We start from the raw sequence: 26137 nt of genomic DNA on the forward strand, positions 1-26137 counted from the left end.
ATTTTTTCAGCCCTGCTCTGCAATGGCCGGTCCCACCTCCTGAAAAATTTACTTCAAACGAAGATTCCTGCCAGACAAAAGGTGCCAGCACAGAAGGGTCATCCTACCAAAGAAGTGCCCAGGCTGCCCCCCCCAACTGCACCTCAAATCCAAAGGATCCAGACTTTTTTCCTGATGGAAAGATCTGCTGTTCCCTTTTTTCAGCTCTGCGCTGCAATGGCCGGTCCCACCTCCTGAAAAATTTAATTCAAACGAAGATTCCTGCCAGACAAAAGATGCCACCACAGAAAGGTCTTGGTGCTCAAGAAGTGCCCAGGCTGCCCCACCAACTACACCTTAAGCCAAACCTTCCAGCCTTTTTTTCCTGGTGGAAAGAGCTGCTGTTCCCTTTTTTTCAGCCCTACGCTGCAATGGCCGGTCCCACCTCCTAAGAAATTGAATCCAACTGAAGATTCCTGCCAGACAAAAGGTGCCACCAGAGAGAGGTGTTGCTCCCCAAGATGTGCCCAGGCTGCCCACCAACTACATCTGAAGCCAAAGGATCCAGACTTTTTTTCCTTAGGGAAAGAGCTGCTGTTCCCTTTTTTCATCCCTGCGCTGCAATGGCCGGTCCCACCTCCTGAAAAATTTACTCCAATTGAATTTTCCTGCCAGACAAAATTTGCAACTACAAAAAACTCTTGCTGCACAAGAAGTGCCCGGGCTGCCCCACCAACTACTCCTAAAGCTAAAGGATCCAGACTATTTTCCTGGTGGAAAGAGCTGCTGTTCCCTTTTTTCCGCCCTGCGCTGCAATGGCCGGTCCCACCTCCTAAGAAATTGAAACCAACTGAAGATTCCTGCCAGACAAAAGGTGCCACCACAGAAAACTCATCTAGCCCAAGAAGTGCCCAGGCTACCCCAACAGCTACTCCTGAAGCCAAAGGATCCAGACTTTTTTTCCTGGTGGAAAGATCTACTGTTCCCTTTTTTCAGCTCTGCGCTGCAATGACCAGTCCCACCTCCTGGAAAATTGAATATAAATGAAGATTTCTGCCAGACAAAAGGTGCCACCAGAGAGAGGTGTTGCTCCCTAAGATGTGCCCAGGCTGCCCACCAACTACATCTGAAGCCAAAGGATCCAGACTTTTTTTCCTTAGGGAAAGAGCTGCTGTTCCCTTTTTTCAGCCCTGCGCTGCAATGGCCGGTCCCACCTCCTGAAAAATTTACTTCAAATGAAGATTCCTGCCAGACAAAAGGTGCCAGCACAGAAAACTTTTCCTGCCCAAAAAGTGCCCAGACTGCCCAAAAAACTACACCTGAAGCCAAAGCTTCCAGATTTTTTTCCTGGTGGAATGAGCTGCTGTTCCCTTTTTTCAGCCCTGCTCTGCAATGGCCTGTCCCACCTCCTGAAAAATTTACTTCAAACGAAGATTCCTGCCAGACAAAAGGTGCCACCATAGAAAATACTTCCTGCCCAAGAAGTGCCCAGGCTACCCCCCCCAACTGCACCTCAAAGCCAAAGGATCCTGACTTTTTTCCTGGTGGAAAGGGCTGCTGTTCCCTTTTTTCAGCCCTATTCTGCAATGACCGGTCCCACTTCCTGGAAAATTGAATCCAAGTGAAGATTCCTGCCAGACAAAAGGTGCCACCACAGAAAGGTCTTGGTGCTCAAGAAGTGCCCAGGCTGCCCACCAACTACATCTGAAGCCAAAGGATCCAGCCTTTTTTTCCTGGTGGAAAGAGCTGCTGTTCCCTTTTTCCAGCCCTGCGCTGCAATGGCCCGTCCAACCTCCTGGAGAATTCAATATAAATGAAGATTCCTGCCAGACAAAAGGTGCCACCACAGAAAACTTTTCCTGCCCAAAAAGTGCCCAGACTGCCCAAAAAACTACACCTGAAGCCAAAGCTTCCAGACTTTTTTTCCTGGTGAAAAGAGCTACTGTTCCCTTTTTTCAGCCCTGCGCTGCAATGGGTTCTTCCACCTCCTGAAAAATTTACTCCAAATGAAGATTCCTGCCAGACAAAAGGTGCCACCACAGAAATCTCTTTGCTGCCCAAGAAGTTCCCAGGCTGCCCGACAAACTACTCCTCAAAACCAAAGCTTCCAGATTTTTTTCCTGGTGGAATGAGCTGCTGTTCCCTTTTTTCAGGCCTACTCTGCAATGGCCGGTCCCACCTCCTGAAAAATTTACTCCAAATGAAGATTCCTGCCAGACAAAAGGTGCCACCACAGAAAACTCTTCCTGCCCAAGAAGTGCCCAGGCTACCCCAACAGCTACACCTGAACCCAAAGGATCCAGCCTTTTTTTCCTGATGGAAAGAGCTGCTGTTCCCTTTTTTCAGCCTTCGCTGCAATGGCCGGTCCCACCTCCTGAAAAATTTACTCCAAACGAAGATTCCTGCCAGACAAAAGGTGCCACCACAGAAAACTCTTCCTGCCCAAGAAGTGCCCAGGCTACCCCAACAGCTACTCCTGAAGCCGAAGGATCCAGCCTTTTTTTCCTGGTGGAAAGAGCTGCTGTTCCCTTTTTTCAACCCTTCTCTGCAATGGCCCGTCCGACCTCCTGGAGAATTCAATATAAATGAAGATTCCTGCCAGACAAAAGGTGCCACCACAGAAAACTCTTCCTGCCCAAGAAGTGCCCAGGCTACCCCAACAGCTACACCTGAACCCAAAGGATCCAGCCTTTTTTTCCTTAGGGAAAGAGCTGCTGTTCCCTTTTTTCAGCCCTGCGCTGCAATGGCCGGTCCCACCTCCTGAAAAATTTACTTCAAACGAAGATTCCTGCCAGACAAAAGGTGCCAGCACAGAAAACTTTTCCGGCCCAAAAAGTGCCCAGACTGCCCAAAAAACTACACCTGAAGCCAAAGCTTCCAGATTTTTTTCCTGGTGGAATGAGCTGCTGTTCCCTTTTTTCAGCCCTGCTCTGCAATGGCCGGTCCCACCACCTGGAAAACTGAATCCAACTGAAGATTCCTGCCAGACAAAAGGTGCCACCACAGAAAACTCCTGCTGCCCAAGAAGTGCCCAGGCTGCACCAAGAACTGCACCTCAAAGCCAAAGGATCCAGCCTTTTTTTCCTGGTGGAATGAGCTGCTGTTCCCTTTTTTCAGCCCAGCTCTGCAATGGCCGGTCCCACCTCCTGAAAAATTTACTTCAAACGAAGATTCCTGCCAGTCAAAAGGTGCCAGCACAGAAAGGTCATCCTGCCAAAGAAGTGCCCAGGCTGCTCCAAGAACTGCACCTCAAATCCAAAGGATCCAGACTTTTTTCCTTAGGGAAAGAGCTGCTGTTCCCTTTTTTCAGCCCTGCTCTGCAATGACTGGTCCCACCTCCTGAAAAATTTACTTCAAACGAAGATTCCTGCCAGACAAAAGGTGCCAGCACAGAAATGTCATCCTACCAAAGAAGTGCCCAGGCTGCCCCAACAACTGCACCTCAAATCCAAAGGATCCAGACTTTTTTCCTGATGGAAAGAGCTGCTGTTCCCTTTTTTCAGCTCTGCGCTGCAATGGCCGGTCCCACCTCCTGAAAAATTTACTTCAAACGAAGATTCCTGCCAGACAAAAGGTGCCACCAAAGAAAACTCTTCCTGCCCAAGAATTGCCCAGGCTGCCCCAACAACTGCACCTCAAAGCCAAAGGATCCTGACTTTTTTCCTGGTGGAAAGGGCTGCTGTTCCCTTTTTTCAGCCCTACTCTGCAATGACCGGTCCCACCTCCTGGAAAATTGAATCCAAGTGAAGATTCCTGCCAGACAAAAGGTGCCACCACAGAAAGGTCTTGGTGCTCAAGAAGTGCCCAGGCTGCCCCACCAACTACACCTGAAGCCAAAGGATCCAGACTTTTTTTCCTGATGGAAAGAGCTGCTGTTCCCTTTTTATCAGCCCTGCGCTGCAATGGCCGGTCCCACCTCCTGGAAAATTGAATATAAATGAAGATTCCTGCCAGACAAAAGGTGCCACCAGAGAGAGGTGTTGCTCCCCAAGATGTGCCCAGGCTGCCCAACAACTACATCTGAAGCCAAAGGATCCAACCTTTTTTTCCTGGTGGAAAGAGCTGCTGTTCCCTTTTTTCAACCCTTCTCTGCAATGGCCCGTCCGACCTCCTGGAGAATTCAATATAAATGAAGATTCCTGCCAGACAAAAGGTGCCACCACAGAAAACTCTTCCTGCCCAAGAAGTGCCCAGACTGCCCCAACAGCTACACCTGAACCCAAAGGATCCAGACATTTTTCCTGGTGAAAAGAGCTGCTCTTCCCTTTTTTCAGCCTTCGCTGCAATGGCCGGTCCCACCTCCTGAAAAATTTACTCCAAACGAAGATTCCTGCCAGACAAAAGGTGCCACCACAGAAAACTCTCCCTGCCCAAGAAGTGCCCAGGCTGCCCCAACAGCTACTCCTGAAGCCGAAGGATCCAGACTTATTTTCCTGGTGGAAAGAGCTGCTGTTCCCTTTTTTCAACCCTTCTCTGCAATGGCCGGTCCCACCTCCTGGAAAACTGAATCCAACTGAAGATTCCTGCCAGACAAAAGGTGCCACCACAGAAAACTCCTGCTGCCCAAGAAGTACCCAGGCTGCACCAAGAACTGCACCTCAAAGCCAAAGGATCCAGCCTTTTTTTCCTGGTGGAAAGAGCTGATGTTCCCTTTTTTCAGCCCAACTCTGCAATGGCCGGTCCCACCTCCTGAAAAATTTACTTCAAACGAAGATTCCTGCCAGTCAAAAGGTGCCAGCACAGAAAGGTCATCCTGCCAAAGAAGTGCCCAGGCTGCTCCAAGAACTGCACCTCAAATCCAAAGGATCCAGCCTTTTTTCCTGATGGAAAGAGCTGCTGTTCCCTTTTTTCAACCCTGCGCTGCAATGGGTTGTTCCACCTCCTGAAAAATTTACTCCAAATGAAGATTCCTGCCAGACAAAAGGTGCCACCACAGAAAACTCCTGCTGCCCAAGAAGTACCCAGGCTGCACCAAGAACTGCACCTCAAAGCCAAAGGATCCAGCCTTTTTTTCCTGGTGGAAAGAGCTGCTGTTCCCTTTTTTCAGCCCTGCTCTGCAATGGCCGGTCCCACCTCCTGAAAAATTTACTTCAAACGAAGATTCCTGCCAGACAAAAGGTGCCAGCACAGAAGGGTCATCCTACCAAAGAAGTGCCCAGGCTGCCCCCCCCAACTGCACCTCAAATCCAAAGGATCCAGACTTTTTTCCTGATGGAAAGATCTGCTGCTCCCTTTTTTCAGCTCTGCGCTGCAATGGCCAGTCCCACCTCCTGAAAAATTTAATTCAAACGAAGATTCCTGCCAGACAAAAGATGCCACCACAGAAAGGTCTTGGTGCTCAAGAAGTGCCCAGGCTGCCCCACCAACTACACCTGAAGCCAAACCTTCCAGCCTTTTTTTCCTGGTGGAAAGAGCTGCTGTTCCCTTTTTTTCAGCCCTACGCTGCAATGGCCGGTCCCACCTCCTAAGAAATTGAATCCAACTGAAGATTCCTGCCAGACAAAAGGTACCACCAGAGAGAGGTGTTGCTCCCCAAGATGTGCCCAGGCTGCCCACCAACTACATCTGAAGCCAAAGGATCCAGACTTTTTTTCCTTAGGGAAAGAGCTGCTGTTCCCTTTTTTCATCCCTGCGCTGCAATGGCCGGTCCCACCTCCTGAAAAATTTACTCCAATTGAATTTTCCTGCCAGACAAAATTTGCAACTACAAAAAACTCTTGCTGCACAAGAAGTGCCCGGGCTGCCCCACCAACTACTCCTAAAGCTAAAGGATCCAGACTATTTTCCTGGTGGAAAGAGCTGCTGTTCCCTTTTTTCCGCCCTGCGCTGCAATGGCCGGTCCCACCTCCTAAGAAATTGAAACCAACTGAAGATTCCTGCCAGACAAAAGGTGCCACCACAGAAAACTCATCTAGCCCAAGAAGTGCCCAGGCTACCCCAACAGCTACTCCTGAAGCCAAAGGATCCAGACTTTTTTTCCTGGTGGAAAGATCTGCTGTTCCCTTTTTTCAGCTCTGCGCTGCAATGACCAGTCCCACCTCCTGGAAAATTGAATATAAATGAAGATTTCTGCCAGACAAAAGGTGCCACCAGAGAGAGGTGTTGCTCCCTAAGATGTGCCCAGGCTGCCCACCAACTACATCTGAAGCCAAAGGATCCAGACTTTTTTTCCTTAGGGAAAGAGCTGCTGTTCCCTTTTTTCAGCCCTGCGCTGCAATGGCCGGTCCCACCTCCTGAAAAATTTACTTCAAATGAAGATTCCTGCCAGACAAAAGGTGCCAGCACAGAAAACTTTTCCTGCCCAAAAAGTGCCCAGACTGCCCAAAAAACTACACCTGAAGCCAAAGCTTCCAGATTTTTTTCCTGGTGGAATGAGCTGCTGTTCCCTTTTTTCAGCCCTGCTCTGCAATGGCCGGTCCCACCTCCTGAAAAATTTACTTCAAACGAAGATTCCTGCCAGACAAAAGGTGCCACCATAGAAAATACTTCCTGCCCAAGAAGTGCCCAGGCTACCCCCCCCAACTGCACCTCAAAGCCAAAGGATCCTGACTTTTTTCCTGGTGGAAAGGGCTGCTGTTCCCTTTTTTCAGCCCTATTCTGCAATGACCGGTCCCACTTCCTGGAAAATTGAATCCAAGTGAAGATTCCTGCCAGACAAAAGGTGCCACCACAGAAAGGTCTTGGTGCTCAAGAAGTGCCCAGGCTGCCCACCAACTACATCTGAAGCCAAAGGATCCAGCCTTTTTTTCCTGGTGGAAAGAGCTGCTGTTCCCTTTTTCCAGCCCTGCGCTGCAATGGCCCGTCCAACCTCCTGGAGAATTCAATATAAATGAAGATTCCTGCCAGACAAAAGGTGCCACCACAGAAAACTTTTCCTGCCCAAAAAGTGCCCAGACTGCCCAAAAAACTACACCTGAAGCCAAAGCTTCCAGACTTTTTTTCCTGGTGAAAAGAGCTACTGTTCCCTTTTTTCAGCCCTGCGCTGCAATGGGTTCTTCCACCTCCTGAAAAATTTACTCCAAATGAAGATTCCTGCCAGACAAAAGGTGCCACCACAGAAATCTCTTGCTGCCCAAGAAGTGCCCAGGCTGCCCGACAAACTACTCCTCAAAACCAAAGCTTCCAGATTTTTTTCCTGGTGGAATGAGCTGCTGTTCCCTTTTTTCAGGCCTACTCTGCAATGGCCGGTCCCACCTCCTGAAAAATTTACTCCAAATGAAGATTCCTGCCAGACAAAAGGTGCCACCACAGAAAACTCTTCCTGCCCAAGAAGTGCCCAGGCTACCCCAACAGCTACACCTGAACCCAAAGGATCCAGCCTTTTTTTCCTGATGGAAAGAGCTGCTGTTCCCTTTTTTCAGCCTTCGCTGCAATGGCCGGTCCCACCTCCTGAAAAATTTACTCCAAATGAAGATTCCTGCCAGACAAAAGGTGCCACCACAGAAAACTCTTCCTGCCCAAGAAGTGCCCAGGCTACCCCAACAGCTACTCCTGAAGCCGAAGGATCCAGCCTTTTTTTCCTGGTGGAAAGAGCTGCTGTTCCCTTTTTTCAACCCTTCTCTGCAATGGCCCGTCCGACCTCCTGGAGAATTCAATATAAATGAAGATTCCTGCCAGACAAAAGGTGCCACCACAGAAAACTCTTCCTGCCCAAGAAGTGCCCAGGCTACCCCAACAGCTACACCTGAACCCAAAGGATCCAGACTTTTTTTCCTTAGGGAAAGAGCTGCTGTTCCCTTTTTTCAGCCCTGCGCTGCAATGGCCGGTCCCACCTCCTGAAAAATTTACTTCAGACGAAGATTCCTGCCAGACAAAAGGTGCCAGCACAGAAAACTTTTCCGGCCCAAAAAGTGCCCAGACTGCCCAAAAAACTACACCTGAAGCCAAAGCTTCCAGATTTTTTTCCTGGTGGAATGAGCTGCTGTTCCCTTTTTTCAGCCCTGCTCTGCAATGGCCGGTCCCACCACCTGGAAAACTGAATCCAACTGAAGATTCCTGCCAGACAAAAGGTGCCACCACAGAAAACTCCTGCTGCCCAAGAAGTGCCCAGGCTGCACCAAGAACTGCACCTCAAAGCCAAAGGATCCAGCCTTTTTTTCCTGGTGGAATGAGCTGCTGTTCCCTTTTTTCAGCCCAGCTCTGCAATGGCCGGTCCCACCTCCTGAAAAATTTACTTCAAACGAAGATTCCTGCCAGTCAAAAGGTGCCAGCACAGAAAGCTCATCCTGCCAAAGAAGTGCCCAGGCTGCTCCAAGAACTGCACCTCAAATCCAAAGGATCCAGACTTTTTTCCTTAGGGAAAGAGCTGCTGTTCCCTTTTTTCAGCCCTGCTCTGCAATGACTGGTCCCACCTCCTGAAAAATTTACTTCAAACGAAGATTCCTGCCAGACAAAAGGTGCCAGCACAGAAATGTCATCCTACCAAAGAAGTGCCCAGGCTGCCCCAACAACTGCACCTCAAATCCAAAGGATCCAGACTTTTTTCCTGATGGAAAGAACTGCTGTTCCCTTTTTTCAGCTCTGCGCTGCAATGGCCGGTCCCACCTCCTGAAAAATTTACTTCAAACGAAGATTCCTGCCAGACAAAAGGTGCCACCAAAGAAAACTCTTCCTGCCCAAGAATTGCCCAGGCTGCCCCAACAACTGCACCTCAAAGCCAAAGGATCCTGACTTTTTTCCTGGTGGAAAGGGCTGCTGTTCCCTTTTTTCAGCCCTACTCTGCAATGACCGGTCCCACCTCCTGGAAAATTGAATCCAAGTGAAGATTCCTGCCAGACAAAAGGTGCCACCACAGAAAGGTCTTGGTGCTCAAGAAGTGCCCAGGCTGCCCCACCAACTACACCTGAAGCAAAATCTTCCAGACTTTTTTTCCTGATGGAAAGAGCTGCTGTTCCCTTTTTATCAGCCCTGCGCTGCAATGGCCGGTCCCACCTCCTGGAAAATTGAATATAAATGAAGATTCCTGCCAGACAAAAGGTGCCACCAGAGAGAGGTGTTGCTCCCCAAGATGTGCCCAGGCTGCCCAACAACTACATCTGAAGCCAAAGGATCCAACCTTTTTTTCCTGGTGGAAAGAGCTGCTGTTCCCTTTTTTCAACCCTTCTCTGCAATGGCCCGTCCGACCTCCTGGAGAATTCAATATAAATGAAGATTCCTGCCAGACAAAAGGTGCCACCACAGAAAACTCTTCCTGCCCAAGAAGTGCCCAGACTGCCCCAACAGCTACACCTGAACCCAAAGGATCCAGACATTTTTCCTGGTGAAAAGAGCTGCTCTTCCCTTTTTTCAGCCTTCGCTGCAATGGCCGGTCCCACCTCCTGAAAAATTTACTCCAAACGAAGATTCCTGCCAGACAAAAGGTGCCACCACAGAAAACTCTCCCTGCCCAAGAAGTGCCCAGGCTGCCCCAACAGCTACTCCTGAAGCCAAAGGATCCAGACTTTTTTTCCTGGTGGAAAGAGCTGCTGTTCCCTTTTTTCAACCCTTCTCTGCAATGGCCGGTCCCACCTCCTGGAAAACTGAATCCAACTGAAGATTCCTGCCAGACAAAAGGTGCCACCACAGAAAACTCCTGCTGCCCAAGAAGTACCCAGGCTGCACCAAGAACTGCACCTCAAAGCCAAAGGATCCAGCCTTTTTTTCCTGGTGGAAAGAGCTGATGTTCCCTTTTTTCAGCCCAACTCTGCAATGGCCGGTCCCACCTCCTGAAAAATTTACTTCAAACGAAGATTCCTGCCAGTCAAAAGGTGCCAGCACAGAAAGGTCATCCTGCCAAAGAAGTGCCCAGGCTGCTCCAAGAACTGCACCTCAAATCCAAAGGATCCAGCCTTTTTTCCTGATGGAAAGAGCTGCTGTTCCCTTTTTTCAACCCTGCGCTGCAATGGGTTGTTCCACCTCCTGAAAAATTTACTCCAAATGAAGATTCCTGCCAGACAAAAGGTGCCACCACAGAAAACTCCTGCTGCCCAAGAAGTACCCAGGCTGCACCAAGAACTGCACCTCAAAGCCAAAGGATCCAGCCTTTTTTTCCTGGTGGAAAGAGCTGCTGTTCCCTTTTTTCAGCCCTGCTCTGCAATGGCCGGTCCCACCTCCTGAAAAATTTACTTCAAACGAAGATTCCTGCCAGACAAAAGGTGCCAGCACAGAAGGGTCATCCTACCAAAGAAGTGCCCAGGCTGCCCCCCCCAACTGCACCTCAAATCCAAAGGATCCAGACTTTTTTCCTGATGGAAAGATCTGCTGCTCCCTTTTTTCAGCTCTGCGCTGCAATGGCCGGTCCCACCTCCTGAAAAATTTAATTCAAACGAAGATTCCTGCCAGACAAAAGATGCCACCACAGAAAGGTCTTGGTGCTCAAGAAGTGCCCAGGCTGCCCCACCAACTACACCTGAAGCCAAACCTTCCAGCCTTTTTTTCCTGGTGGAAAGAGCTGCTGTTCCCTTTTTTTCAGCCCTACGCTGCAATGGCCGGTCCCACCTCCTAAGAAATTGAATCCAACTGAAGATTCCTGCCAGACAAAAGGTGCCACCAGAGAGAGGTGTTGCTCCCCAAGATGTGCCCAGGCTGCCCACCAACTACATCTGAAGCCAAAGGATCCAGACTTTTTTTCCTTAGGGAAAGAGCTGCTGTTCCCTTTTTTCATCCCTGCGCTGCAATGGCCGGTCCCACCTCCTGAAAAATTTACTCCAATTGAATTTTCCTGCCAGACAAAATTTGCAACTACAAAAAACTCTTGCTGCACAAGAAGTGCCCGGGCTGCCCCACCAACTACTCCTAAAGCTAAAGGATCCAGACTATTTTCCTGGTGGAAAGAGCTGCTGTTCCCTTTTTTCAGCCCTGCGCTGCAATGGCCGGTCCCACCTCCTAAGAAATTGAAACCAACTGAAGATTCCTGCCAGACAAAAGGTGCCACCACAGAAAACTCATCTAGCCCAAGAAGTGCCCAGGCTACCCCAACAGCTACTCCTGAAGCCAAAGGATCCAGACTTTTTTTCCTGGTGGAAAGATCTGCTGTTCCCTTTTTTCAGCTCTGCGCTGCAATGACCAGTCCCACCTCCTGGAAAATTGAATATAAATGAAGATTTCTGCCAGACAAAAGGTGCCACCAGAGAGAGGTGTTGCTCCCTAAGATGTGCCCAGGCTGCCCACCAACTACATCTGAAGCCAAAGGATCCAGACTTTTTTTCCTTAGGGAAAGAGCTGCTGTTCCCTTTTTTCAGCCCTGCGCTGCAATGGCCGGTCCCACCTCCTGAAAAATTTACTTCTAATGAAGATTCCTGCCAGACAAAAGGTGCCAGCACAGAAAACTTTTCCTGCCCAAAAAGTGCCCAGACTGCCCAAAAAACTACACCTGAAGCCAAAGCTTCCAGATTTTTTTCCTGGTGGAATGAGCTGCTGTTCCCTTTTTTCAGCCCTGCTCTGCAATGGCCTGTCCCACCTCCTGAAAAATTTACTTCAAACGAAGATTCCTGCCAGACAAAAGGTGCCACCATAGAAAATACTTCCTGCCCAAGAAGTGCCCAGGCTACCCCCCCCAACTGCACCTCAAAGCCAAAGGATCCTGACTTTTTTCCTGGTGGAAAGGGCTGCTGTTCCCTTTTTTCAGCCCTATTCTGCAATGACCGGTCCCACTTCCTGGAAAATTGAATCCAAGTGAAGATTCCTGCCAGACAAAAGGTGCCACCACAGAAAGGTCTTGGTGCTCAAGAAGTGCCCAGGCTGCCCACCAACTACATCTGAAGCCAAAGGATCCAGCCTTTTTTTCCTGGTGGAAAGAGCTGCTGTTCCCTTTTTCCAGCCCTGCGCTGCAATGGCCCGTCCAACCTCCTGGAGAATTCAATATAAATGAAGATTCCTGCCAGACAAAAGGTGCCACCACAGAAAACTTTTCCTGCCCAAAAAGTGCCCAGACTGCCCAAAAAACTACACCTGAAGCCAAAGCTTCCAGACTTTTTTTCCTGGTGAAAAGAGCTACTGTTCCCTTTTTTCAGCCCTGCGCTGCAATGGGTTGTTCCACCTCCTGAAAAATTTACTCCAAATGAAGATTCCTGCCAGACAAAAGGTGCCACCACAGAAAACTCTTCCTGCCCAAGAAGTGCCCAGGCTACCCCAACAGCTACACCTGAACCCAAAGGATCCAGCCTTTTTTTCCTGATGGAAAGAGCTGCTGTTCCCTTTTTTCAGCCTTCGCTGCAATGGCCGGTCCCACCTCCTGAAAAATTTACTCCAAACGAAGATTCCTGCCAGACAAAAGGTGCCACCACAGAAAACTCTTCCTGCCCAAGAAGTGCCCAGGCTACCCCAACAGCTACTCCTGAAGCCGAAGGATCCAGCCTTTTTTTCCTGGTGGAAAGAGCTGCTGTTCCCTTTTTTCAACCCTTCTCTGCAATGGCCCGTCCGACCTCCTGGAGAATTCAATATAAATGAAGATTCCTGCCAGACAAAAGGTGCCACCACAGAAAACTCTTCCTGCCCAAGAAGTGCCCAGGCTACCCCAACAGCTACACCTGAACCCAAAGGATCCAGACTTTTTTTCCTTAGGGAAAGAGCTGCTGTTCCCTTTTTTCAGCCCTGCGCTGCAATGGCCGGTCCCACCTCCTGAAAAATTTACTTCAAACGAAGATTCCTGCCAGACAAAAGGTGCCAGCACAGAAAACTTTTCCGGCCCAAAAAGTGCCCAGACTGCCCAAAAAACTACACCTGAAGCCAAAGCTTCCAGATTTTTTTCCTGGTGGAATGAGCTGCTGTTCCCTTTTTTCAGCCCTGCTCTGCAATGGCCGGTCCCACCACCTGGAAAACTGAATCCAACTGAAGATTCCTGCCAGACAAAAGGTGCCACCACAGAAAACTCCTGCTGCCCAAGAAGTGCCCAGGCTGCACCAAGAACTGCACCTCAAAGCCAAAGGATCCAGCCTTTTTTTCCTGGTGGAATGAGCTGCTGTTCCCTTTTTTCAGCCCAGCTCTGCAATGGCCGGTCCCACCTCCTGAAAAATTTACTTCAAACGAAGATTCCTGCCAGTCAAAAGGTGCCAGCACAGAAAGGTCATCCTGCCAAAGAAGTGCCCAGGCTGCTCCAAGAACTGCACCTCAAATCCAAAGGATCCAGACTTTTTTCCTTAGGGAAAGAGCTGCTGTTCCCTTTTTTCAGCCCTGCTCTGCAATGACTGGTCCCACCTCCTGAAAAATTTACTTCAAACGAAGATTCCTGCCAGACAAAAGGTGCCAGCACAGAAATGTCATCCTACCAAAGAAGTGCCCAGGCTGCCCCAACAACTGCACCTCAAATCCAAAGGATCCAGACTTTTTTCCTGATGGAAAGAGCTGCTGTTCCCTTTTTTCAGCTCTGCGCTGCAATGGCCGGTCCCACCTCCTGAAAAATTTACTTCAAACGAAGATTCCTGCCAGACAAAAGGTGCCACCAAAGAAAACTCTTCCTGCCCAAGAATTGCCCAGGCTGCCCCAACAACTGCACCTCAAAGCCAAAGGATCCTGACTTTTTTCCTGGTGGAAAGGGCTGCTGTTCCCTTTTTTCAGCCCTACTCTGCAATGACCGGTCCCACCTCCTGGAAAATTGAATCCAAGTGAAGATTCCTGCCAGACAAAAGGTGCCACCACAGAAAGGTCTTGGTGCTCAAGAAGTGCCCAGGCTGCCCCACCAACTACACCTGAAGCAAAATCTTCCAGACTTTTTTTCCTGATGGAAAGAGCTGCTGTTCCCTTTTTATCAGCCCTACGCTGCAATGGCCGGTCCCACCTCCTGGAAAATTGAATATAAATGAAGATTCCTGCCAGACAAAAGGTGCCACCAGAGAGAGGTGTTGCTCCCCAAGATGTGCCCAGGCTGCCCACCAACTACATCTGAAGCCAAAGGATCCAACCTTTTTTTCCTGGTGGAAAGAGCTGCTGTTCCCTTTTTTCAACCCTTCTCTGCAATGGCCCGTCCGACCTCCTGGAGAATTCAATATAAATGAAGATTCCTGCCAGACAAAAGGTGCCACCACAGAAAACTCTTCCTGCCCAAGAAGTGCCCAGACTGCCCCAACAGCTACACCTGAACCCAAAGGATCCAGACATTTTTCCTGGTGAAAAGAGCTGCTCTTCCCTTTTTTCAGCCTTCGCTGCAATGGCCGGTCCCACCTCCTGAAAAATTTACTCCAAACGAAGATTCCTGCCAGACAAAAGGTGCCACCACAGAAAACTCTCCCTGCCCAAGAAGTGCCCAGGCTGCCCCAACAGCTACTCCTGAAGCCAAAGGATCCAGACTTTTTTTCCTGGTGGAAAGAGCTGCTGTTCCCTTTTTTCAACCCTTCTCTGCAATGGCCGGTCCCACCTCCTGGAAAACTGAATCCAACTGAAGATTCCTGCCAGACAAAAGGTGCCACCACAGAAAACTCCTGCTGCCCAAGAAGTACCCAGGCTGCACCAAGAACTGCACCTCAAAGCCAAAGGATCCAGCCTTTTTTTCCTGGTGGAAAGAGCTGATGTTCCCTTTTTTCAGCCCAACTCTGCAATGGCCGGTCCCACCTCCTGAAAAATTTACTTCAAACGAAGATTCCTGCCAGTCAAAAGGTGCCAGCACAGAAAGGTCATCCTGCCAAAGAAGTGCCCAGGCTGCTCCAAGAACTGCACCTCAAATCCAAAGGATCCAGCCTTTTTTCCTGATGGAAAGAGCTGCTGTTCCCTTTTTTCAACCCTGCGCTGCAATGGGTTGTTCCACCTCCTGAAAAATTTACTCCAAATGAAGATTCCTGCCAGACAAAAGGTGCCACCACAGAAAACTCCTGCTGCCCAAGAAGTACCCAGGCTGCACCAAGAACTGCACCTCAAAGCCAAAGGATCCAGCCTTTTTTTCCTGGTGGAAAGAGCTGCTGTTCCCTTTTTTCAGCCCTGCTCTGCAATGGCCGGTCCCACCTCCTGAAAAATTTACTTCAAACGAAGATTCCTGCCAGACAAAAGGTGCCAGCACAGAAGGGTCATCCTACCAAAGAAGTGCCCAGGCTGCCCCCCCCAACTGCACCTCAAATCCAAAGGATCCAGACTTTTTTCCTGATGGAAAGATCTGCTGCTCCCTTTTTTCAGCTCTGCGCTGCAATGGCCGGTCCCACCTCCTGAAAAATTTAATTCAAACGAAGATTCCTGCCAGACAAAAGATGCCACCACAGAAAGGTCTTGGTGCTCAAGAAGTGCCCAGGCTGCCCCACCAACTACACCTGAAGCCAAACCTTCCAGCCTTTTTTTCCTGGTGGAAAGAGCTGCTGTTCCCTTTTTTTCAGCCCTACGCTGCAATGGCCGGTCCCACCTCCTAAGAAATTGAATCCAACTGAAGATTCCTGCCAGACAAAAGGTGCCACCAGAGAGAGGTGTTGCTCCCCAAGATGTGCCCAGGCTGCCCACCAACTACATCTGAAGCCAAAGGATCCAGACTTTTTTTCCTTAGGGAAAGAGCTGCTGTTCCCTTTTTTCATCCCTGCGCTGCAATGGCCGGTCCCACCTCCTGAAAAATTTACTCCAATTGAATTTTCCTGCCAGACAAAATTTGCAACTACAAAAAACTCTTGCTGCACAAGAAGTGCCCGGGCTGCCCCACCAACTACTCCTAAAGCTAAAGGATCCAGACTATTTTCCTGGTGGAAAGAGCTGCTGTTCCCTTTTTTCAGCCCTGCGCTGCAATGGCCGGTCCCACCTCCTAAGAAATTGAAACCAACTGAAGATTCCTGCCAGACAAAAGGTGCCACCACAGAAAACTCATCTAGCCCAAGAAGTGCCCAGGCTACCCCAACAGCTACTCCTGAAGCCAAAGGATCCAGACTTTTTTTCCTGGTGGAAAGATCTGCTGTTCCCTTTTTTCAGCTCTGCGCTGCAATGACCAGTCCCACCTCCTGGAAAATTGAATATAAATGAAGATTTCTGCCAGACAAAAGGTGCCACCAGAGAGAGGTGTTGCTCCCTAAGATGTGCCCAGGCTGCCCACCAACTACATCTGAAGCCAAAGGATCCAGACTTTTTTTCCTTAGGGAAAGAGCTGCTGTTCCCTTTTTTCAGCCCTGCGCTGCAATGGCCGGTCCCACCTCCTGAAAAATTTACTTCAAATGAAGATTCCTGCCAGACAAAAGGTGCCAGCACAGAAAACTTTTCCTGCCCAAAAAGTGCCCAGACTGCCCAAAAAACTACACCTGAAGCCAAAGCTTCCAGATTTTTTTCCTGGTGGAATGAGCTGCTGTTCCCTTTTTTCAGCCCTGCTCTGCAATGGCCTGTCCCACCTCCTGAAAAATTTACTTCAAACGAAGATTCCTGCCAGACAAAAGGTGCCACCATAGAAAATACTTCCTGCCCAAGAAGTGCCCAGGCTACCCCCCCCAACTGCACCTCAAAGCCAAAGGATCCTGACTTTTTTCCTGGTGGAAAGGGCTGCTGTTCCGTTTTTTCAGCCCTATTCTGCAATGACCGGTCCCACTTCCTGGAAAATTGAATCCAAGTGAAGATTCCTGCCAGACAAAAGGTGCCACCACAGAAAGGTCTTGGTGCTCAAGAAGTGCCCAGGCTGCCCACCAACTACATCTGAACCCAAAGGATCCAGCCTTTTTTTCCTGGTGGAAAGAGCTGCTGTTCCCTTTTTCCAGCCCTGCGCTGCAATGGCCCGTCCAACCTCCTGGAAAATTCAATATAAATGAAGATTCCTGCCAGACAAAAGGTGCCACCACAGAAAACTTTTCCTGCCCAAAAAGTGCCCAGACTGCCCAAAAAACTACACCTGAAGCCAAAGCTTCCAGACTTTTTTTCCTGGTGAAAAGAGCTACTGTTCCCTTTTTTCAGCCCTGCGCTGCAATGGGTTGTTCCACCTCCTGAAAAATTTACTCCAAATGAAGATTCCTGCCAGACAAAAGGTGCCACCACAGAAAACTCTTCCTGCCCAAGAAGTGCCCAGGCTACCCCAACAGCTACACCTGAACCCAAAGGATCCAGCCTTTTTTTCCTGATGGAAAGAGCTGCTGTTCCCTTTTTTCAGCCTTCGCTGCAATGGCCGGTCCCACCTCCTGAAAAATTTACTCCAAACGAAGATTCCTGCCAGACAAAAGGTGCCACCACAGAAAACTCTTCCTGCCCAAGAAGTGCCCAGGCTACCCCAACAGCTACTCCTGAAGCCGAAGGATCCAGCCTTTTTTTCCTGGTGGAAAGAGCTGCTGTTCCCTTTTTTCAACCCTTCTCTGCAATGGCCCGTCCGACCTCCTGGAGAATTCAATATAAATGAAGATTCCTGCCAGACAAAAGGTGCCACCACAGAAAACTCTTCCTGCCCAAGAAGTGCCCAGGCTACCCCAACAGCTACACCTGAACCCAAAGGATCCAGACTTTTTTTCCTTAGGGAAAGAGCTGCTGTTCCCTTTTTTCAGCCCTGCGCTGCAATGGCCGGTCCCACCTCCTGAAAAATTTACTTCAAACGAAGATTCCTGCCAGACAAAAGGTGCCAGCACAGAAAACTTTTCCGGCCCAAAAAGTGCCCAGACTGCCCCAACAGCTACTCCTGAAGCCAAAGCTTCCAGATTTTTTTCCTGGTGGAATGAGCTGCTGTTCCCTTTTTTCAGCCCTGCTCTGCAATGGCCGGTCCCACCACCTGGAAAACTGAATCCAACTGAAGATTCCTGCCAGACAAAAGGTGCCACCACAGAAAACTCCTGCTGCCCAAGAAGTGCCCAGGCTGCACCAAGAACTGCACCTCAAAGCCAAAGGATCCAGCCTTTTTTTCCTGGTGGAATGAGCTGCTGTTCCCTTTTTTCAGCCCAGCTCTGCAAGGGCCGGTCCCACCTCCTGAAAAATTTACTTCAAACGAAGATTCCTGCCAGTCAAAAGGTGCCAGCACAGAAAGCTCATCCTGCCAAAGAAGTGCCCAGGCTGCACCAAGAACTGCACCTCAAAGCCAAAGGATCCAGCCTTTTTTTCCTGGTGGAATGAGCTGCTGTTCCCTTTTTTCAGCCCAGATCTGCAATGGCCGGTCCCACCTCCTGAAAAATTTACTTCAAACGAAGATTCCTGCCAGACAAAAGGTGCCAGCACAGAAGGGTCATCCTACCAAAGAAGTGCCCAGGCTGCCCCCCCCAACTGCACCTAAAATCCAAAGGATCCAGACTTTTTTCCTGATGGAAAGATCTGCTGTTCCCTTTTTTCAGCTCTGCGCTGCAATGGCCGGTCCCACCTCCTGAAAAATTTAATTCAAACGAAGATTCCTGCCAGACAAAAGATGCCACCACAGAAAGGTCTTGGTGCTCAAGAAGTGCCCAGGCTGCCCCACCAACTACACCTGAAGCCATACCTTCCAGCCTTTTTTTCCTGGTGGAAAGAGCTGCTGTTCCCTTTTTTTCAGCCCTACGCTGCAATGGCCGGTCCCACCTCCTAAGAAATTGAATCCAACTGAAGATTCCTGCCAGACAAAAGGTGCCACCAGAGAGAGGTGTTGCTCCCCAAGATGTGCCCAGGCTGCCCACCAACTACATCTGAAGCCAAAGGATCCAGACTTTTTTTCCTTAGGGAAAGAGCTGCTGTTCCCTTTTTTCATCCCTGCGCTGCAATGGCCGGTCCCACCTCCTGAAAAATTTACTCCAATTGAATTTTCCTGCCAGACAAAATTTGCAACTACAAAAAACTCTTGCTGCACAAGAAGTGCCTGGGCTGCCCCACCAACTACTCCTAAAGCTAAAGGATCCAGACTATTTTCCTGGTGGAAAGAGCTGCTGTTCCCTTTTTTCAGCCCTGCGCTGCAATGGCCGGTCCCACCTCCTAAGAAATTGAAACCAACTGAAGATTCCTGCCAGACAAAAGGTGCCACCACAGAAAACTCATCTAGCCCAAGAAGTGCCCAGGCTACCCCAACAGCTACTCCTGAAGCCAAAGGATCCAGACTTTTTTTCCTGGTGGAAAGATCTGCTGTTCCCTTTTTTCAGCTCTGCGCTGCAATGACCAGTCCCACCTCCTGGAAAATTGAATATAAATGAAGATTTCTGCCAGACAAAAGGTGCCACCAGAGAGAGGTGTTGCTCCCTAAGATGTGCCCAGGCTGCCCACCAACTACATCTGAAGCCAAAGGATCCAGACTTTTTTTCCTTAGGGAAAGAGCTGCTGTTCCCTTTTTTCAGCCCTGCGCTGCAATGGCCGGTCCCACCTCCTGAAAAATTTACTTCAAATGAAGATTCCTGCCAGACAAAAGGTGCCAGCACAGAAAACTTTTCCTGCCCAAAAAGTGCCCAGACTGCCCAAAAAACTACACCTGAAGCCAAAGCTTCCAGATTTTTTTCCTGGTGGAATGAGCTGCTGTTCCCTTTTTTCAGCCCTGCTCTGCAATGGCCTGTCCCACCTCCTGAAAAATTTACTTCAAACGAAGATTCCTGCCAGACAAAAGGTGCCACCATAGAAAATACTTCCTGCCCAAGAAGTGCCCAGGCTACCCCCCCCAACTGCACCTCAAAGCCAAAGGATCCTGACTTTTTTCCTGGTGGAAAGGGCTGCTGTTCCCTTTTTTCAGCCCTATTCTGCAATGACCGGTCCCACTTCCTGGAAAATTGAATCCAAGTGAAGATTCCTGCCAGACAAAAGGTGCCACCACAGAAAGGTCTTGGTGCTCAAGAAGTGCCCAGGCTGCCCACCAACTACATCTGAAGCCAAAGGATCCAGCCTTTTTTTCCTGGTGGAAAGAACTGCTGTTCCCTTTTTCCAGCCCTGCGCTGCAATGGCCCGTCCAACCTCCTGGAGAATTCAATATAAATGAAGATTCCTGCCAGACAAAAGGTGCCACCACAGAAAACTTTTCCTGCCCAAAAAGTGCCCAGACTGCCCAAAAAACTACACCTGAAGCCAAAGCTTCCAGACTTTTTTTCCTGGTGAAAAGAGCTACTGTTCCCTTTTTTCAGCCCTGCGCTGCAATGGGTTCTTCCACCTCCTGAAAAATTTACTCCAAATGAAGATTCCTGCCAGACAAAAGGTGCCACCACAGAAAACTCTTCCTGCCCAAGAAGTGCCCAGGCTACCCCAACAGCTACACCTGAACCCAAAGGATCCAGCCTTTTTTTCCTGATGGAAAGAGCTGCTGTTCCCTTTTTTCAGCCTTCGCTGCAATGGCCGGTCCCACCTCCTGAAAAATTTACTCCAAACGAAGATTCCTGCCAGACAAAAGGTGCCACCACAGAAAACTCTTCCTGCCCAAGAAGTGCCCAGGCTACCCCAACAGCTACTCCTGAAGCCGAAGGATCCAGCCTTTTTTTCCTGGTGGAAAGAGCTGCTGTTCCCTTTTTTCAACCCTTCTCTGCAATGGCCCGTCCGACCTCCTGGAGAATTCAATATAAATGAAGATTCCTGCCAGACAAAAGGTGCCACCACAGAAAACTCTTCCTGCCCAAGAAGTGCCCAGGCTACCCCAACAGCTACACCTGAACCCAAAGGATCCAGACTTTTTTTCCTTAGGGAAAGAGCTGCTGTTCCCTTTTTTCAGCCCTGCGCTGCAATGGCCGGTCCCACCTCCTGAAAAATTTACTTCAAACGAAGATTCCTGCCAGACAAAAGGTGCCAGCACAGAAAACTTTTCCGGCCCAAAAAGTGCCCAGACTGCCCCAACAGCTACTCCTGAAGCCAAAGCTTCCAGATTTTTTTCCTGGTGGAATGAGCTGCTGTTCCCTTTTTTCAGCCCTGCTCTGCAATGGCCGGTCCCACCACCTGGAAAACTGAATCCAACTGAAGATTCCTGCCAGACAAAAGGTGCCACCACAGAAAACTCCTGCTGCCCAAGAAGTGCCCAGGCTGCACCAAGAACTGCACCTCAAAGCCAAAGGATCCAGCCTTTTTTTCCTGGTGGAATGAGCTGCTGTTCCCTTTTTTCAGCCCAGCTCTGCAATGGCCGGTCCCACCTCCTGAAAAATTTACTTCAAACGAAGATTCCTGCCAGTCAAAAGGTGCCAGCACAGAAAGGTCATCCTGCCAAAGAAGTGCCCAGGCTGCTCCAAGAACTGCACCTCAAATCCAAAGGATCCAGACTTTTTTCCTTAGGGAAAGAGCTGCTGTTCCCTTTTTTCAGCCCTGCTCTGCAATGACTGGTCCCACCTCCTGAAAAATTTACTTCAAACGAAGATTCCTGCCAGACAAAAGGTGCCAGCACAGAAATGTCATCCTACCAAAGAAGTGCCCAGGCTGCCCCAACAACTGCACCTCAAATCCAAAGGATCCAGACTTTTTTCCTGATGGAAAGAGCTGCTGTTCCCTTTTTTCAGCTCTGCGCTGCAATGGCCGGTCCCACCTCCTGAAAAATTTACTTCAAACGAAGATTCCTGCCAGACAAAAGGTGCCACCAAAGAAAACTCTTCCTGCCCAAGAATTGCCCAGGCTGCCCCAACAACTGCACCTCAAAGCCAAAGGATCCTGACTTTTTTCCTGGTGGAAAGGGCTGCTGTTCCCTTTTTTCAGCCCTACTCTGCAATGACCGGTCCCACCTCCTGGAAAATTGAATCCAAGTGAAGATTCCTGCCAGACAAAAGGTGCCACCACAGAAAGGTCTTGGTGCTCAAGAAGTGCCCAGGCTGCCCCACCAACTACACCTGAAGCAAAATCTTCCAGACTTTTTTTCCTGATGGAAAGAGCTGCTGTTCCCTTTTTATCAGCCCTGCGCTGCAATGGCCGGTCCCACCTCCTGGAAAATTGAATATAAATGAAGATTCCTGCCAGACAAAAGGTGCCACCAGAGAGAGGTGTTGCTCCCCAAGATGTGCCCAGGCTGCCCAACAACTACATCTGAAGCCAAAGGATCCAACCTTTTTTTCCTGGTGGAAAGAGCTGCTGTTCCCTTTTTTCAACCCTTCTCTGCAATGGCCCGTCCGACCTCCTGGAGAATTCAATATAAATGAAGATTCCTGCCAGACAAAAGGTGCCACCACAGAAAACTCTTCCTGCCCAAGAAGTGCCCAGACTGCCCCAACAGCTACACCTGAACCCAAAGGATCCAGACATTTTTCCTGGTGAAAAGAGCTGCTCTTCCCTTTTTTCAGCCTTCGCTGCAATGGCCGGTCCCACCTCCTGAAAAATTTACTCCAAACGAAGATTCCTGCCAGACAAAAGGTGCCACCACAGAAAACTCTCCCTGCCCAAGAAGTGCCCAGGCTGCCCCAACAGCTACTCCTGAAGCCAAAGGATCCAGACTTTTTTTCCTGGTGGAAAGAGCTGCTGTTCCCTTTTTTCAACCCTTCTCTGCAATGGCCGGTCCCACCTCCTGGAAAACTGAATCCAACTGAAGATTCCTGCCAGACAAAAGGTGCCAGCACAGAAAACTCCTGCTGCCCAAGAAGTGCACAGGCTGCACCAAGAACTGCACCTCAAAGCCAAAGGATCCAGCCTTTTTTTCCTGGTGGAAAGAGCTGCTGTTCCCTTTTTTCAGCCCTGCGCTGCAATGGCCGGTCCCACCTCCTGAAAAATTTACTTCAAACGAAGATTCCTGCCAGTCAAAAGGTGCCAGCACAGAAAGGTCATCCTGCCAAAGAAGTGCCCAGGCTGCTCCAAGAACTGCACCTCAAATCCAAAGGATCCAGCCTTTTTTCCTGATGGAAAGAGCTGCTGTTCCCTTTTTTCAACCCTGCGCTGCAATGGGTTGTTCCACCTCCTGAAAAATTTACTCCAAATGAAGATTCCTGCCAGACAAAAGGTGCCACCACAGAAAACTCCTGCTGCCCAAGAAGTACCCAGGCTGCACCAAGAACTGCACCTCAAAGCCAAAGGATCCAGCCTTTTTTTCCTGGTGGAAAGAGCTGCTGTTCCCTTTTTTCAGCCCTGCTCTGCAATGGCCGGTCCCACCTCCTGAAAAATTTACTTCAAATGAAGATTCCTGCCAGACAAAAGGTGCCAGCACAGAAGGGTCATCCTACCAAAGAAGTGCCCAGGCTGCCCCCCCCAACTGCACCTCAAATCCAAAGGATCCAGACTTTTTTCCTGATGGAAAGATCTGCTGTTCCCTTTTTTCAGCCCTGCGCTGCAATGGCCGGTCCCACCTCCTGAAAAATTTAATTCAAACGAAGATTCCTGCCAGACAAAAGATGCCACCACAGAAAGGTCTTGGTGCTCAAGAAGTGCCCAGGCTGCCCCACCAACTACACCTGAAGCCAAACCGTCCAGCCTTTTTTTCCTGGTGGAAAGAGCTGCTGTTCCCTTTTTTTCAGCCCTACGCTGCAATGGCCGGTCCCACCTCCTAAGAAATTGAATCCAACTGAAGATTCCTGCCAGACAAAAGGTGCCACCAGAGAGAGGTGTTGCTCCCCAAGATGTGCCCAGGCTGCCCACCAACTACATCTGAAGCCAAAGGATCCAGACTTTTTTTCCTTAGGGAAAGAGCTGCTGTTCCCTTTTTTCATCCCTGCGCTGCAATGGCCGGTCCCACCTCCTGAAAAATTTACTCCAATTGAATTTTCCTGCCAGACAAAATTTGCAACTACAAAAAACTCTTGCTGCACAAGAAGTGCCCGGGCTGCCCCACCAACTACTCCTAAAGCTAAAGGATCCAGACTATTTTCCTGGTGGAAAGAGCTGCTGTTCCCTTTTTTCAGCCCTGCGCTGCAATGGCCGGTCCCACCTCCTAAGAAATTGAAACCAACTGAAGATTCCTGCCAGACAAAAGGTGCCACCACAGAAAACTCATCTAGCCCAAGAAGTGCCCAGGCTACCCCAACAGCTACTCCTGAAGCCAAAGGATCCAGACTTTTTTTCCTGGTGGAAAGATCTGCTGTTCCCTTTTTTCAGCTCTGCGCTGCAATGACCAGTCCCACCTCCTGGAAAATTGAATATAAATGAAGATTTCTGCCAGACAAAAGGTGCCACCAGAGAGAGGTGTTGCTCCCTAAGATGTGCCCAGGTTGCCCACCAACTACATCTGAAGCCAAAGGATCCAGACTTTTTTTCCTTAGGGAAAGAGCTGCTGTTCCCTTTTTTCAGCCCTGCGCTGCAATGGCCGGTCCCACCTCCTGAAAAATTTACTTCAAATGAAGATTCCTGCCAGACAAAAGGTGCCAGCACAGAAAACTTTTCCTGCCCAAAAAGTGCCCAGACTGCCCAAAAAACTACACCTGAAGCCAAAGCTTCCAGATTTTTTTCCTGGTGGAATGAGCTGCTGTTCCCTTTTTTCAGCCCTGCTCTGCAATGGCCTGTCCCACCTCCTGAAAAATTTACTTCAAACGAAGATTCCTGCCAGACAAAAGGTGCCACCATAGAAAATACTTCCTGCCCAAGAAGTGCCCAGGCTACCCCCCCCAACTGCACCTCAAAGCCAAAGGATCCTGACTTTTTTCCTGGTGGAAAGGGCTGCTGTTCCCTTTTTTCAGCCCTATTCTGCAATGACCGGTCCCACTTCCTGGAAAATTGAATCCAAGTGAAGATTCCTGCCAGACAAAAGGTGCCACCACAGAAAGGTCTTGGTGCTCAAGAAGTGCCCAGGCTGCCCACCAACTACATCTGAAGCCAAAGGATCCAGCCTTTTTTTCCTGGTGGAAAGAGCTGCTGTTCCCTTTTTCCAGCCCTGCGCTGCAATGGCCCGTCCAACCTCCTGGAGAATTCAATATAAATGAAGATTCCTGCCAGACAAAAGGTGCCAGCACAGAAAACTTTTCCTGCCCAAAAAGTGCCCAGACTGCCCAAAAAACTACACCTGAAGCCAAAGCTTCCAGACTTTTTTTCCTGGTGAAAAGAGCTACTGTTCCCTTTTTTCAGCCCTGCGCTGCAATGGGTTCTTCCACCTCCTGAAAAATTTACTCCAAATGAAGATTCCTGCCAGACAAAAGGTGCCACCACAGAAATCTCTTTGCTGCCCAAGAAGTGCCCAGGCTGCCCGACAAACTACTCCTCAAAACCAAAGCTTCCAGATTTTTTTCCTGGTGGAATGAGCTGCTGTTCCCTTTTTTCAGGCCTACTCTGCAATGGCCGGTCCCACCTCCTGAAAAATTTACTCCAAATGAAGATTCCTGCCAGACAAAAGGTGCCACCACAGAAAACTCTTCCTGCCCAAGAAGTGCCCAGGCTACCCCAACAGCTACACCTGAACCCAAAGGATCCAGCCTTTTTTTCCTGATGGAAAGAGCTGCTGTTCCCTTTTTTCAGCCTTCGCTGCAATGGCCGGTCCCACCTCCTGAAAAATTTACTCCAAACGAAGATTCCTGCCAGACAAAAGGTGCCACCACAGAAAACTCTTCCTGCCCAAGAAGTGCCCAGGCTACCCCAACAGCTACTCCTGAAGCCGAAGGATCCAGCCTTTTTTTCCTGGTGGAAAGAGCTGCTGTTCCCTTTTTTCAACCCTTCTCTGGAATGGCCCGTCCGACCTCCTGGAGAATTCAATATAAATGAAGATTCCTGCCAGACAAAAGGTGCCACCACAGAAAACTCTTCCTGCCCAAGAAGTGCCCAGGCTACCCCAACAGCTACACCTGAACCCAAAGGATCCAGCCTTTTTTTCCTGGTGGAATGAGCTGCTGTTCCCTTTTTTCAGCCCTGCGCTGCAATGGCCGGTCCCACCTCCTGAAAAATTTACTTCAAACGAAGATTCCTGCCAGACAAAAGGTGCCAGCACAGAAAACTTTTCCGGCCCAAAAAGTGCCCAGACTGCCCAAAAAACTACACCTGAAGCCAAAGCTTCCAGATTTTTTTCCTGGTGGAATGAGCTGCTGTTCCCTTTTTTCAGCCCTGCTCTGCAATGGCCGGTCCCACCACCTGGAAAACTGAATCCAACTGAAGATTCCTGCCAGACAAAAGGTGCCACCACAGAAAACTCCTGCTGCCCAAGAAGTGCCCAGGCTGCACCAAGAACTGCACCTCAAAGCCAAAGGATCCAGCCTTTTTTTCCTGGTGGAATGAGCTGCTGTTCCCTTTTTTCAGCCCAGCTCTGCAATGGCCGGTCCCACCTCCTGAAAAATTTACTTCAAACGAAGATTCCTGCCAGTCAAAAGGTGCCAGCACAGAAAGGTCATCCTGCCAAAGAAGTGCCCAGGCTGCTCCAAGAACTGCACCTCAAATCCAAAGGATCCAGACTTTTTTCCTGATGGAAAGAGCTGCTGTTCCCTTTTTTCAACCCTGCTCTGCAATGACTGGTCCCACCTCCTGAAAAATTTACTTCAAACGAAGATTCCTGCCAGACAAAAGGTGCCAGCACAGAAAT

The 26137-nt window shown here is 49.5% G+C and overlaps 1 pseudogene; it reads right to left on the reverse strand.

The window, feature by feature from the left end:
* The window catches only part of LOC127474809 (uncharacterized), a 1721191-nt pseudogene that overhangs the window by 1207829 nt on the left and 487225 nt on the right, over positions 1–26137 (reverse strand).

Source organism: Manacus candei, unplaced genomic scaffold, assembly GCF_025592945.1.
Source record: "Manacus candei isolate 608988 ecotype Guabito, Panama unplaced genomic scaffold, ASM2559294v1 h1tg000045l, whole genome shotgun sequence".
Classification (NCBI taxonomy): Eukaryota; Metazoa; Chordata; class Aves; order Passeriformes; family Pipridae; genus Manacus; species Manacus candei.